This window comes from Arachis duranensis, chromosome 1 (genome assembly GCF_000817695.3).
Source record: "Arachis duranensis cultivar V14167 chromosome 1, aradu.V14167.gnm2.J7QH, whole genome shotgun sequence".
NCBI classification, from domain to species: Eukaryota; Viridiplantae; Streptophyta; class Magnoliopsida; order Fabales; family Fabaceae; genus Arachis; species Arachis duranensis.
This window is the reverse complement of record NC_029772.3, coordinates 85,900,709-85,913,286: the sequence shown is the minus strand read 5'-3', so window position 1 is coordinate 85,913,286 and position 12,578 is coordinate 85,900,709. Positions and strand designations below refer to the sequence as shown.

At 40.8% G+C, this 12,578-nt stretch overlaps 1 non-coding gene across 1 annotated transcript; it reads left to right on the top strand.

The window, feature by feature from the left end:
- The first annotated feature begins 9,480 nt into the window (after positions 1-9,480).
- LOC127743091 (small nucleolar RNA R71) lies at positions 9,481-9,587 on the top strand. Its single transcript, XR_008004394.1, has one exon. It is a non-coding gene; the product is annotated as a small nucleolar RNA R71 (small nucleolar RNA).
- The last annotated feature ends 2,991 nt before the right edge of the window (positions 9,588-12,578 follow it).

Here is a 12,578-nt window from a genome sequence, read left to right as displayed (position 1 = left end):
TCTGGAGCTCCACAGCTCGAGTTATACTCCATTGAAGGTGCAGAGGTCAGCCGGCCTTACTACAGGTTGGTCCATGTTCATCTATGCACTTTTTGGGGCAGTTTTCTCCCTCAATTTTAGTGTCCACCATGTAGTGCGATATATTCTTGGAAAGCTCTAGATTCCTACTTTCCATTGTATTTGGAATAACCTCATTTGGAGCTTTGTAACTCAAGTTATTCTTGTTTGAAGTAGACCCCTTTAGGCTATGAGGAGCAACGTTTCTGGCAACGTTGGAGCACCAACTTTGGCTCCAACATTGCTTCCCTTTGCTTCCTTTCATGGCCTTCTTGTTGCTTCTTTGCCTTCCCTTTTCTTAGCTTCCTTTCCATCTATCATCAACCAAACATTTGTATCAAAGTTTGCTATAATTCTCAAGATCTTTGCATCGTTAAATCATCAAACAAAAGTTGGATAAAATCTTATGAAAGGCACATAAATAACCAAGTTTGCATGAATCAGGGTGTGCATGAAATTCTCATCCAAATATTTACTTATTTCCGAAGAAATGCATGAAACTACTCTAAAATAAACTAAAAATGGCTTGTGAAACTAGCCAAGATGCCCTGGCATCAGATACATCTCACTACATACAACTTTTGGATAAGGAACTCAGTCTAGGACACTAAGCATAGACTATATTGTAGTCAACGTGAGCTCAGCATATAATGCCCTTATAGGTCAGACAACGTTGAACCAGCTCACCGCAGTAGTCTCCACTTCACATCTATGCATGAAGGGATCGCCACAATAAAAGGGATCAAAAGCTCGTGCGACATTGTTACAACGAAAGTATGAACCTTAAAGGCAACCCCAAAGGAGAAGAAATCAACACTAGTGAACTCGGGGGAGTTCGAGCTCGTGAAGAACTTTATCCACAACCTGAGGGTGAGATCGAAGAAGTCCAGATCGGGGATGCTCAGGATAAAACAACAAATATAGGGGCAGCTTTGAAAGGAGATTTAAAGGAGCCATTGATACAATTCCTAAAGGGTAATGCCGATCTCTTTGCATAGAAGGCTGCGAACATGCCTGGCATAGATCCCAAGCTTATGTTCCATAAGCTGGCTGTATACTCCGGATCTTGGCCCATGCAATAGAAATGTAGGAAGCTCGGTCCAGAAAGGTCCCAAGCTGTGGAAGAGCAAGTGCAAACCTTACTGGAGGCAGGGTTCATAAGGGAGGTCAAATACCCATTATGGCTAGCCAATGTTGTCTTGGTGAAGAAGTCAAATGGAAAGTGGAGAATGTGTACCGACTACACCGACCTCAATAAGGCCTGCCCAAAAGCTCCCTACCCGCTCCCGAATATAGACACTCTAGTGGATGCCTCTTCCGGGTACAAGTACCTCTCCTTCATGGATGTCTATTCAGGATACAACAAAATCCCAATGTACCCACCTAATCAAGAGAAGACCTCATTCCTAACCCCAAAGGCAAACTACTGCTATATAGTTATGCCCTTCAGACTCAAGAACGCAGGAGCTACCTATGAAAGACTGATGAACAAAGTCTTCGCCGACCACATCGGAAAACTAATGGAGGTCTATATAGACGACATGCTGGTAAAAACACAAAACGAGAAATCGTTGTTATCCGACCTCGCTAAAGTGTTCGACACCATAAGAAAGCATGGTATGTGATGCATGAAAACTTGTCTCTCAACAAATTTTTCTTTGGCACGTATACCGAATTATCGTCAAGTAAAAGCTCACAATAGATTAGGTCGAATCCCACAGGGATTGATTGGTCAAGAAACTTTAGTTGGAAGAGTATGCTAGTTGAGCTAAACAAAATGTAGTTTGAGAATTACAGAAAATTAAATGGCGGGAAAGTAAATAGCAGAAAATAAAGTGCAGAATCTTAGATGGGGATTTGGGAAAATGAGCATGAAAATAAATGGGAGAAACTAAAGAGAATGGGTAAGATCAGAAATGGGGAATTCATTGGGCTCAGGAGATGTTGTATTCTCCGGATCAAATTCATTTTCATCTCTTCCTCAATCAAAGCATCTATTGATCTCCTTGGCAATCTTAAGTGATTGGGTTCCAATTCCTTGGCAACCCAATCTCTCTAAGCTTGAACAATTGCCCAATTCCTTGATTTAATTTCTCATGGGAAGAGATGAAGTGTGGTCACTGATTATACCACATGTATTTCCAAATCAAAGAGTTGGGAGGATTGTATGTCACTATATCCGCCCAGACCCCAATTTGGTCCAACATAAGAAAGTATTTCTAGCATGATCTTCTCATCCCTTTTCCAAGGCTCAGAGGAGATCCAATTATGGAGAGTTTCTTTTCCATGACAACTAACCAATTAAATTAAGATCGAAAGCTTTCTAGTAAATCAAAAGAGAAGAAAGAAGAAGAGAATGAAAACTATAATTGATCCATCAAATTACAACAGAGCTCCCTAACCCAATGAAAGGGGTTTAGTTGTTCATAGCTCTAGAAATGGAAAATGGCAGAAAAGAGTACATCACTAAAAGTGCTGAAAAGTAAATATACAAAGGGTAGTTCTCTAAAGTGCCAAGCTTTTCTATAGTTCAAAACTACTCCTATATATACTACTTCTCTTGATCTTCTAGTGAGTTCTTCAAGGCTTAGATGTGGGCCTTAGATCTTAAGTTGAAGCAGTTACAATCTTTAGTGGGCTCAGCTTGTAGAGAAGTATGATTTAGGCATGGGCGTTAGTGAAGTTAACATTAAGTGACATTGTGGGTTCGAGAACGTTATTGGCAATCACATTTTTCACTAACGTTCCAACCCCATATAGCTCACGTTAACTCCAACGTTAGTGGCACCAACGTGATCACTAACGTAGCCTTGCAAACCTTTGCAAGTGTTATTGGGACTCACCTTTCCCAATAACATTGCCTTATAAACCTTCGCAAGTGTTATTGGGACTCACCTTTCCAAATAACGTTGCCTTGTGCCCTTTGTCCCTACGTTAGAGTTCACGTTAGTGTAACTAACGTGGCTCTTAACATGGTTATGCCTCACCTTCAAGAGCGTTAGTGACACTTACCTTTGTCACTAACGCTCCAAGTTCCGCTACTCTCCACGTTAGAGCTCACGTTAACTAAGTTAACGTGGTCACTAACGTGGTAGTGAATGCCATCTCCAACGTTAGTGACAAAGGTGAGTGTCACTAACGTTGGCTCATCAATGTTAGCTCTATGTTAACTTTCACGTTAGTGGTCTTAACGTGACCACTAACGTGGGCAATGCTAGTTTGATCTAACATTAGTGACAAAGGTGAGTGTCACTAACGTTGGCATTGTTCCTCACTTCCACGTTAGAGTTCACGTTAACTAAGTTAACGTGACTCTTAACATGGCTTATTGCCAAGTCTTGGAACGTTAGTGGTGTTCACGTTTACCACTAATGTTGGAGCTTTCTTTTGTCTCCACGTTAACTACCACATTAACCTAGTTAACGTGGCAATTAACGTGGGCTTATGATGGCTTCGCAAGTGTTATTTGTGATCACTTTTCTCATTAACGTTGCAAGCTATTTACCATTCTACGTTAGTGGTCACGTTAACTAGATTAACGTGAGTACTAACGTGGTTCTTCCTTGCTTCCCTTGTCCTGAAATCAAGCAATAAAGTGCATCAAAGCTCTAGCCAAAGTCATGAGATTATGCATCATCAATTTATCATTTAATTCTAGCAAAAATCCTCATGAAATCATGTGAAATTCACAATAGTTGCTTGAATCAAGGTGTAAGTGTATTTTCATCCAAAACTTGCCTTATTCACTAAGAAAATGCATGAAACTAACCTAAAACAGTAAAGAAAAGGTCAGTGAAACTGGCCTAGATGCCCTGGCATCACAACACCAAACTTAAAGCTTGCTTGTCCCTAAGCAAGTACTGAAACATAGGAAGAATGAATGAAAGAACAAGAAAATAATATAGAAGTAGAATTCCTGGTTTATGGAGTTTCATGCATAGCAACTTAGGTTCTTTCCTTTACTAGGTTTCAGGCCTTTATCAAGTCCTTGGTCACTCTCTTGATTGCATCCTTTGAGACTTCTTAATTGATGATCCTTCCTTCTTTTCCAAGGTTTATTACATTCTTCTTTTGGCAAAGTGCTCTATGTAAGAGGGCGACTCTTTATAATAAGCTTTCAGCCAACACTCCCGAACCAGTTGGTTCAAGGTGCTAGGTGTTAAGACACCCCTAAGGACTTACTCCCTCAAGTATCTTTCCCTCATACATACACACCACAGGCACATGGTTTGTTATTTTTCTTTCTTGAGACCTTGGTGTCCAGCACCTCTTTGGGTTACTAAGTGTTCTGTAGCAAAGGTCACTCTTGATAGTGGACTTTCAGCTGATAATCCTGGATTAGTTAATCCAAGTTACCAAGTGATGAGGCACCCCTAAGAGCTTATTCATCCAAGCATATCCCTTGCACATGAACACCACAGACACATGCCTTAATTTTAAAAATCCTTGGTGCCTAGCATTGTTTCTTATTGTGTTTCTTTCCTTTTCACTCTTATTGCTCTTTTTTTTCTTATTGGGATCTTACTATTTAGTTAGTCTCATAGGATGTGTTTCAAGCATAGGATTCAGGATAGATAGTTGCCTTCTTTCCTTGTTTGGTGAACCAACTTAGCTTACTAATCATCCTACCACAAACAGTACGAACTAACTTCTCAAAATAACTCCACTCTTGTTCTTTTCATAACATTTTCTTTTTAATTAACTTAAAGGGCAAGCATACAAGTAAGCAAGATGAAAGTGAACACCAGGGACATTAAGCTCAATAAGCATAGACCTAAGCAATGAAAAACTTAAATGCAGAATTAAAAATCCTAAGCTACTCATGGAAGCATGTTCTATTTCATACATGATTTTCCTTATTAAAGCTGTGAATTAGATAGAAAAGGGACTCCACCACCTGAAATGATCATGTTCCTTTATCTTGGGATTCTCTTTGATTGCTTGAGTCCCCATTCCCTTTGCGCTTTCCTATCAGCTTTTTCCAGAAACCAGCATCTTCCATCTTCTTATTTAATGCTTCCTTTTGCTGTTTCACCTTCCCCTCTTCTTACTCTGTTAAGTCCTTGCGGACTAGCTCATAACTTGGGATGGCAGGGTGCAAGTTATGCATATGCCGAGTCATATAGTTTAACTTGGCCTGAGTGTTTATACTGAATTCTTCTCGATGCAGTTGTCTTCCTTCATTGAGCACATTGAATTCATTGAATGCTTTCATCTGAGCCATCTGGCGTTGGTTGATTTCTTGAAGGCGTTTATCTTGGCTTTCTTGCCTTTCAGACACTTGATTGATGGCTTGGGTGAGCTGGGAGTAATGCTCCTATTGTAACTACATTTGCTGTTTCTGCCACTCTCTTTGTTGATCTATCCAACTAGAGAGTAGTTTTTCTTGATGATCCATCCTTTGTGCTTAGACATGTAGTTGCTGTTCTTGTCCCTCCATATAGCTACTTGCCATATACTCAATGGCTTCCTTGATGTGATATAGATTTATATTGGTTGGATCAAATTGTCCTTCTTGCTGGTGCCCTGTTTGTTGGGGTTCTTCTTGGTGAGGTTCTTCTAGGTGGGGTTCTTCTTGTGCAGTTCTTTTCCCTATCCGAGGTCTTCTTTGTTGTTGAGCAGGTGTCACATAGTGTATGCGTTGGAATGTGACTAACCTCCCAGGATTTACCCATTGTGGATTGTTGTCTTCGAACACCACCTTGGCTTTCATGCATAGTCTCAGGATGGTGCTGGGGTACCAAAGTCTAGCGCCTAGATCATTCTTTTCGGCTGAATCCTGGATTCCTTTAGCTATAATCTCATCCACATTGATGCTTCCACCCTTCACTAGGCAATGTACCGTGGTGGCTCGAGCTATATTGACTTCAGAATTGTTTGCGGCTGGAAGGATATACCTCCTTACTAGCTCAAACCATCCCTTGGCTTCTGGGATAAGGTCTCCTCTCCTAATGAACCTCTGCCTCTTGTCCGAGTATCTCTCCCAATCAGACCCAATAACACACATATCACTCACGATTTCTTCAAGTTCGTCTTCCTCGGGGGCATTACTTATTCTTACTTGATAGCTAAGCTCATCAAAATATGATGATTTCAATTGAAGAGTCCTTGTTATAGCATTGGGGCTGAATTCTACCTCTGTTCCTCTTACATAAATTTTGAAGGTGGGGGCCCTAGTGCTGTCTTCTCTGACCGCATTTGCATAGAACTCTTTGATGAGATTTGCATTTATCTTTGTCTCTGGGTTGGTGAGCTTTTGCCAGCCCCTATGTGCAATCTTCTCCTTAATCTTAGGGCATTCATCCTCACTGGACTGGAATGTCAATTCTGGCAAGATTTTCTTGTTTTTTGATTCGTTCATATTGAAGCTCATGGAAGGCAGTCTTGAATCTCACAGCATCGGAAGGAGGCTATTCCATGGGCTCCCTCCCTCTTCTCCTTTTAGAACTGGATGAAGCCATGAGTGATGGTTAGTATGATTGTGGCTCACAAGGCGTGGCTAGGAGGGTGTGTGTGAAACTTTATGGAGGAGGATGAAGTGTGTGTATCCGAGAAAAGAAAGGGAGAGGAATGAGAGTAAGAAGTGTGTAGAGGTTGTGTGAAGGGGTTTATATAGGAAGATGGTAAATGATTGAAGGGTGCGGATTGATGGTGTTGTTTGATAGTGGACGGTTGGGGTTTGATGTTGAATGAACACAAGGATCACCCTTTTTATGAAGGTCTTGGTTCGGTCTCCAAGACTATCCACTTTCCAATGTTGCATGGCAACATTTCCCAAGATACCCCCTTGGAGACAAGTGCATACGTTCCTTGGCATAGTGGCCGAATCTCCCTTCCTTGATTGTCCTATCAAGTACCATCAATGTCCTTTTTGATTTCCTATACAAGACAAAAAAGGAATGCAAATGGTTAATTGAAATTTTTGGTGGGAAGACTTAAGGTGTGAACTAGCTACAAAGAAAAATCTTTTTCTTTTGTTTTTAATTAACTAAATGCTTTTCATGAATGCAAATAAATCAACCACTAGATCTCCCATGCATGCAACGTTGGTACACCAAACTTGTTTGTGATCATATGGTGCAACAAGTTTTGGGAATAATTTCACCTCATAAAGTGTGTTCAAGCCCACCTGGTATGCCTTGAACACCAAACTTATCATGTACTATACGCTGCATGTAAGGGGGTCTTATATTGTTTATCAAAATTGATTTAGAATCCATGAACTTTGACTTATTACTACTATTTGAGATTAAAGGAAGAGGGTGTAGAACATGGGTTGCCTCCCATGAAGCGCTTCTTTAGCGTCATTAGCTTGACGTTTGGTCCGTGTCAAGGTGGCTGATAGTGCTTGAAGTCTTCCCCCCTTGCAGTGAACCTATTTCCATTGGCCTTGGTTATAAGCTCCACATGCTCTAAGGACAAGATTTTGTTGACGGTGTACACTGGAGGCAGCTGAGATGGAATAGTGGGGAGGTGAGGTGGTATAGGTGGAAAGTATGTAGAGACCACTTTATCTCCTGGCGAGAAATCTTCTGTAGGTATTTTCTTGTTCTTCCATCCCATTGGGACCTTTTTTTCTTGTGTTCGTTGATGTCACCTTGTTCCTTGTAGTTTCCTCTTTGAGAGTGGTTTTGATGCCCATCTCATATACTCTGGTGGGTCTGGTTCCTTTTGGATTACACTTGGATGTTGCTCCTTCTGATCACATTGGTTGTTAACCATAGGAGCAATGAAGTCTGGTGCTTGTGCTCCCTTGTTTAGCTCTGACGTCAGCTCTTTTGTTTGCTTTTCCTCTGACTTTTTGTTATCATGTTCTGCTTCTTGTGAGAGGTTGAAAACATTGAAGGTGAACTGATCATCATGTATTCTCAGCACTACCTCTCCTCGCTCCACATCTATGAGTGCTCTGGCTGTGGCCAAGAATGGCCTTCCCTGAATGATGGGGTGAATAGGATTCTCATCCATTTCTAGGACAACAAAGTCTGTGGGAAGGAAGTAGTTCCCATCCTTTACTAACACATTCTCAACCACTCCTAGTGCCTGTTTTTGAGTTTTGTCAGCCAATTTGATGATTACATCTGTGGGTGTTAGCTCATTAATTTGAAGCTTTTTCACGAGGGATAGAGGCAATAGGTTGATACTTGCTCCCAAGTTATAGAGTCCCTTATCAATCATTGTTTCTCCTATGGCACAAGGAATGTGGAAACTCCCTGGATCCTTCTTCTTTGAGGGTGGCCTTGGTTGAATGAGAGCACTGCAATCCCTATTCATCTTTAGTGTTTGTCCACCCTTCAATGAACTCTTTCTGGCTAATAGCTCCTTTATATACTTTATGTAGGAAGGCATTTGCTGGAGGGCTTTAATAAATGGTATATTTACATCAAGAGATGCAAACATGTCGAGGAACCTTGAATACATTCTCCCTGCTACACCACCTTTAAGCCTTTGGGGAAAGGGTGCATATGGGTTCAGTATCTCCCTTCTCTTCAGTTCTTCCTTGAGTGTAAGTTGGGGTGCATGGTCTCTTTCTTCTTGGTTTCCCTTTTGACTGTCTTGGAGGTGTTCTACTTCCTTCATACTCCTCTCATCACTTGTGGTGATCATCTTACATTCTTCCCACCTTACTTTCTTTGTTTCTCCTCTTGGGTTCTTTTCTGTGTCACTGGGAAATCCATCAGTGGGTTTGGGAATTTGTTGAGATAGATACCCTACTTGGGACTCCAATCTCTTGATGTTTTCTCCTTAGTTTTTAATATTGGCTCGTACCTCTTCCTTAAACACCTTGTTGTCTTTGACTTCTCTACATAAATCTTCCAGTATAGTCTCAATTTTTGAAAGTCTATCGTCCGTTAGTGATGGTGGATTGGGGTTAGGTGGGTGTTGATAGGATCTCTGTGAGGTATGTTGGTGAGTTGCATTATTGTTGGAATTGAGGTTATGGCGTCTCTGGTCTTGACCTTGGTCTTGTTGATTTCCCCAACCAAAGTTGGGGTGATTTCTCCATCCAGAGTTGTAAGTTTTGGAGTATGGGTCATGGATTTGTCTAGGTGAGTTTCCAACATAGTTGGCTTATTCCCAGTTACCTTCTTCTCCTATATTCACTCCCTCTTGAGCTAGTGATGATGAAGTGATGACTGCTGCAACTTGGTTTTCCTCCACCTTCTTGGTGAGATCTGCTAGCTGCTTGGTGATCATCTTATTTTGAGCTAGCAATGCATCCATGTGGTTCATCTCTATTACTCCTCGAGTGTTACTTCTTTCAGAGGCATAGAAGTTGTCATTCTCAGCTACTATTTTGATGACATCTATGGCTTCTTCAATGGTTTTCTTCTTGTTTAGAGAGCCCCCTGATGAATGATCTACAACCTTCTTTGACTCATAGGAAAGACCTTCATAGAAAATGTGAAGTTGAACCCATCATTGAACATATCTGGTGGGCATCTTCTTGTTAAATCCTTGAACCTCTCCCATGCCTTATAGAGAGTCTCACCATCTTGTTGCCTGAAAGTCTGCACCTCAGCTCTCAGCCTATTGATTCTTTGTGGAGGGTAGAATCTTGCCAAAAATTTGTTCACTATATCTTTCCAATTTGTTAAGCTCTCCTTTGGGAAGGATTCAAGCCACTTGGATGCCTTGTCCCTGAGTGAAAAAGGGAACAAAAGCAGCCTATAGACATCCGGGTAGACTCTACAGTTTCCTGGATTTGGATTGATGTAGGAGCCTAGAACTCTCTTTTCTTTCCCAGCATGATTTGCAGGGCCTTCTCTAGCATGGTTGTGAGCTTCTCCTTCATGATTGTTTTCCAAGTTCTCTTCTATGTTGGTGTCAAAGTAATATTCTTCTTCCTCAACACCAACAACTCCTTTCCCTCTTGCTTTCCTCCTTAGTGTCCGGAGGGTCCTTTCAGGTTCTGAATCGAAGGAAGTTGAGGCTTGATGTGTGGAAAACGATCCAACACAAAACTCACCGGCAAGTGTACCGGGTCGCATCAAGTAATAAAACTCACGGGAGTGAGGTCGATCCCACAGGGATTGAAGGATTGAGCAATTTTAGTTTAGTGGTTGATTTAGTCAAGCGAATCAAGTATTGGTTGAGTGGTTTATCATTAACAGAAACTAAATTGCTTGGAATGTAAAGGGAGAGGGGAGAATTGCAGTAAATTAAAGAGCAGGAAAGTAAAAGTGCTGAATCTTAGAGAACAAGAAATTAAATGACTGAAACTTAAAGTGCAAGAAATGTAAATTTCAGTAACTTAAATTGCAAGAAATGTAAATTGCTTGAATGGAAAGGGGAGTTGAGGATTGGGAATTCAGAATTTTAGCAAGGGAAATTAAATTACAACAATTAATAAAGCAGAAGTTGAATTAGAAATAACTAGAATCCAAACAGAAATGGAAATTAATCTTGCAGCAGAGGTTCACAGAAGAACCAAAAAGGAAAATGGGATCTCAGGACTCAAGAGACTAGATAGCAAAGTCTAGATCTCAATTGCCTTCCAGATCCAAGTTCACAAAGCAATTAACAAGAAATTGAAGAAGAAGCAGTAAAGGAATTGTAATTAAACTCAATTATGTAGAAGAGGAATTAAAGAGATTTTGAATGGAGATTGAGACAGAATTTCCTCAATTCTTCACACCCAAAACTCAAACAAGAAAAGTAAAAATGCTCAAGCAAGAACGAGGAAGAAGAGAGATCAATTCTCCTCCCCAATTCTCTGAAATCTCAGTGAAGAGTTCAAAAGTTCAAAATAAAAGTAAAGATTCAAAGCTCAAAAGAAAGATCAAAGTTCAAAAGTAAAGTAAAAGGTCCTAATTACATCAAACTATCTCCTATTTATACCCTTTCTATTCTTGGATTTTGGAATTTGGATGGGCTTTTGAGTTGGTGAAGAAATGAATTAAATTGGATTTTTAAACCAAATTTTCAGCCCAAGAACAATTGCTTCCAGGAGGCTGCCCTGCCCTTGTGGAGGGCAGGGCAGAAAATGATGCGTCTGGCCCGTGGTGCGTGCGTGTGGTGCGAGTTGGTGCTGCAGGATGCTGCCCTGCCCTTGTGGAGGGCAGGGCAGAAATTTTTGGTGCACCAGAATGTTGCCTGTGGGTGCGTGTTGATGCTGCCGAAGCTTCCTTGGTGCGCCAATCTGGTGTGCTGGCCGTGCACCACAAAATGCTACCCTGACCTTGCGGAGGGCAGGGCAATGTTTCCTAAGTTGAAGTCTCGTGTTCGAAACTTGGGCAATGCACACGCTACTCTTTTTCTTGGTTTTCTTGGCACCAAACTAAGGCCTAGTTTCTTGTTTCCTCATGGTGCCGTGTTCGATCCTTGTAGCAAGCATTGGTGAGCTTTTTCTTTGAATTTCTTCCTTTGGTGAGCTCGATATTGCGCTTGAGGAGGGCAGGGCAGTGTTTTTGCTCTCCTTGATCCATGGCACCAATTTGTGCTCTGCCCTTACGGAGGGCAGGGCAGTGTTGCCTCTCAAGATTTGTTTCCTTATGTTGCCCTTCTAGAGGGCAGTGTGCCCTTGTGGAGGGCAATGCTTGCTTCCTCCTTTTATGCGCCACACTTCTTCTCTCTTGGGCCACGCTTTCTTAAGCCACGCTTCCTCTTTTCTTCTTTTCTTCACCTACAATAAACCAAAACAACCACTCAAAGTATCACTAAATTCACAAGGCTTATAAATCAATTAAAAATCAATTAAATTTAGCTTAAACCTCATGAGTTAGCATCAATTTAATGGTAGTTGCTTGATCTAAAGAAGTTATGCATTTTCATTCCAAATCACTTACTTAGGATGCAAGAAAGTGCATAAAGACTAATAAAACAAGTGAAATTAGCTTGAAAAATGGGTATATGATGACTTGTCATCAAGGCTCCCCCTCTTCTCCTTGTCATACAACTAACAAAACACACAGCAAGAGATAAAATGAAGAGATTATTCTTGTTAGAGTGATTGTTAGTGTGAGTGATGCAAATTATCAAATAGTTAGTGGGTTAGTGAGCAGAATTGTAGATAATAGCAAAGAAAGAAAGAAAACAGAGGGGTATAGGGGGTGAGGAAGAAATGAAACAAATTGATGGTAAACATCTGAATAAAGTAAACAAACAAAAGAAAAAAAAATGCTCAATCTAGTGAGCTTCTAACTTAATCATTGTTGATACAAAATCAATCCCCAGTAACGGCGCCATAAACTTGATGCATGAAAACTTGTCTCTCAATAAATTTTCCTTCGGCAAGTATACCGAATTATCGTCAAGTAAAAACTCACAATAGAGTGAGGTCGAATCCCACAGGGATTGATTGGTCAAGCAACTTTAGTTGGAAGAGTATGCTTGTTGAGCTAAACAGAATGTAGTTTGAGAATTACAAAAAATTAAATGGCGGGAAAGTAAATAGAAGAAAATAAAGGGCAGAATCTTAGATGGGGATTTGGGGAAATGAGCATGAAAATAAATGGCAGAAAGTAAAGAGAATGGGTAAGATCAGAAATGGGGAATTCATTGGGCTCAGGAGATGCTGTATT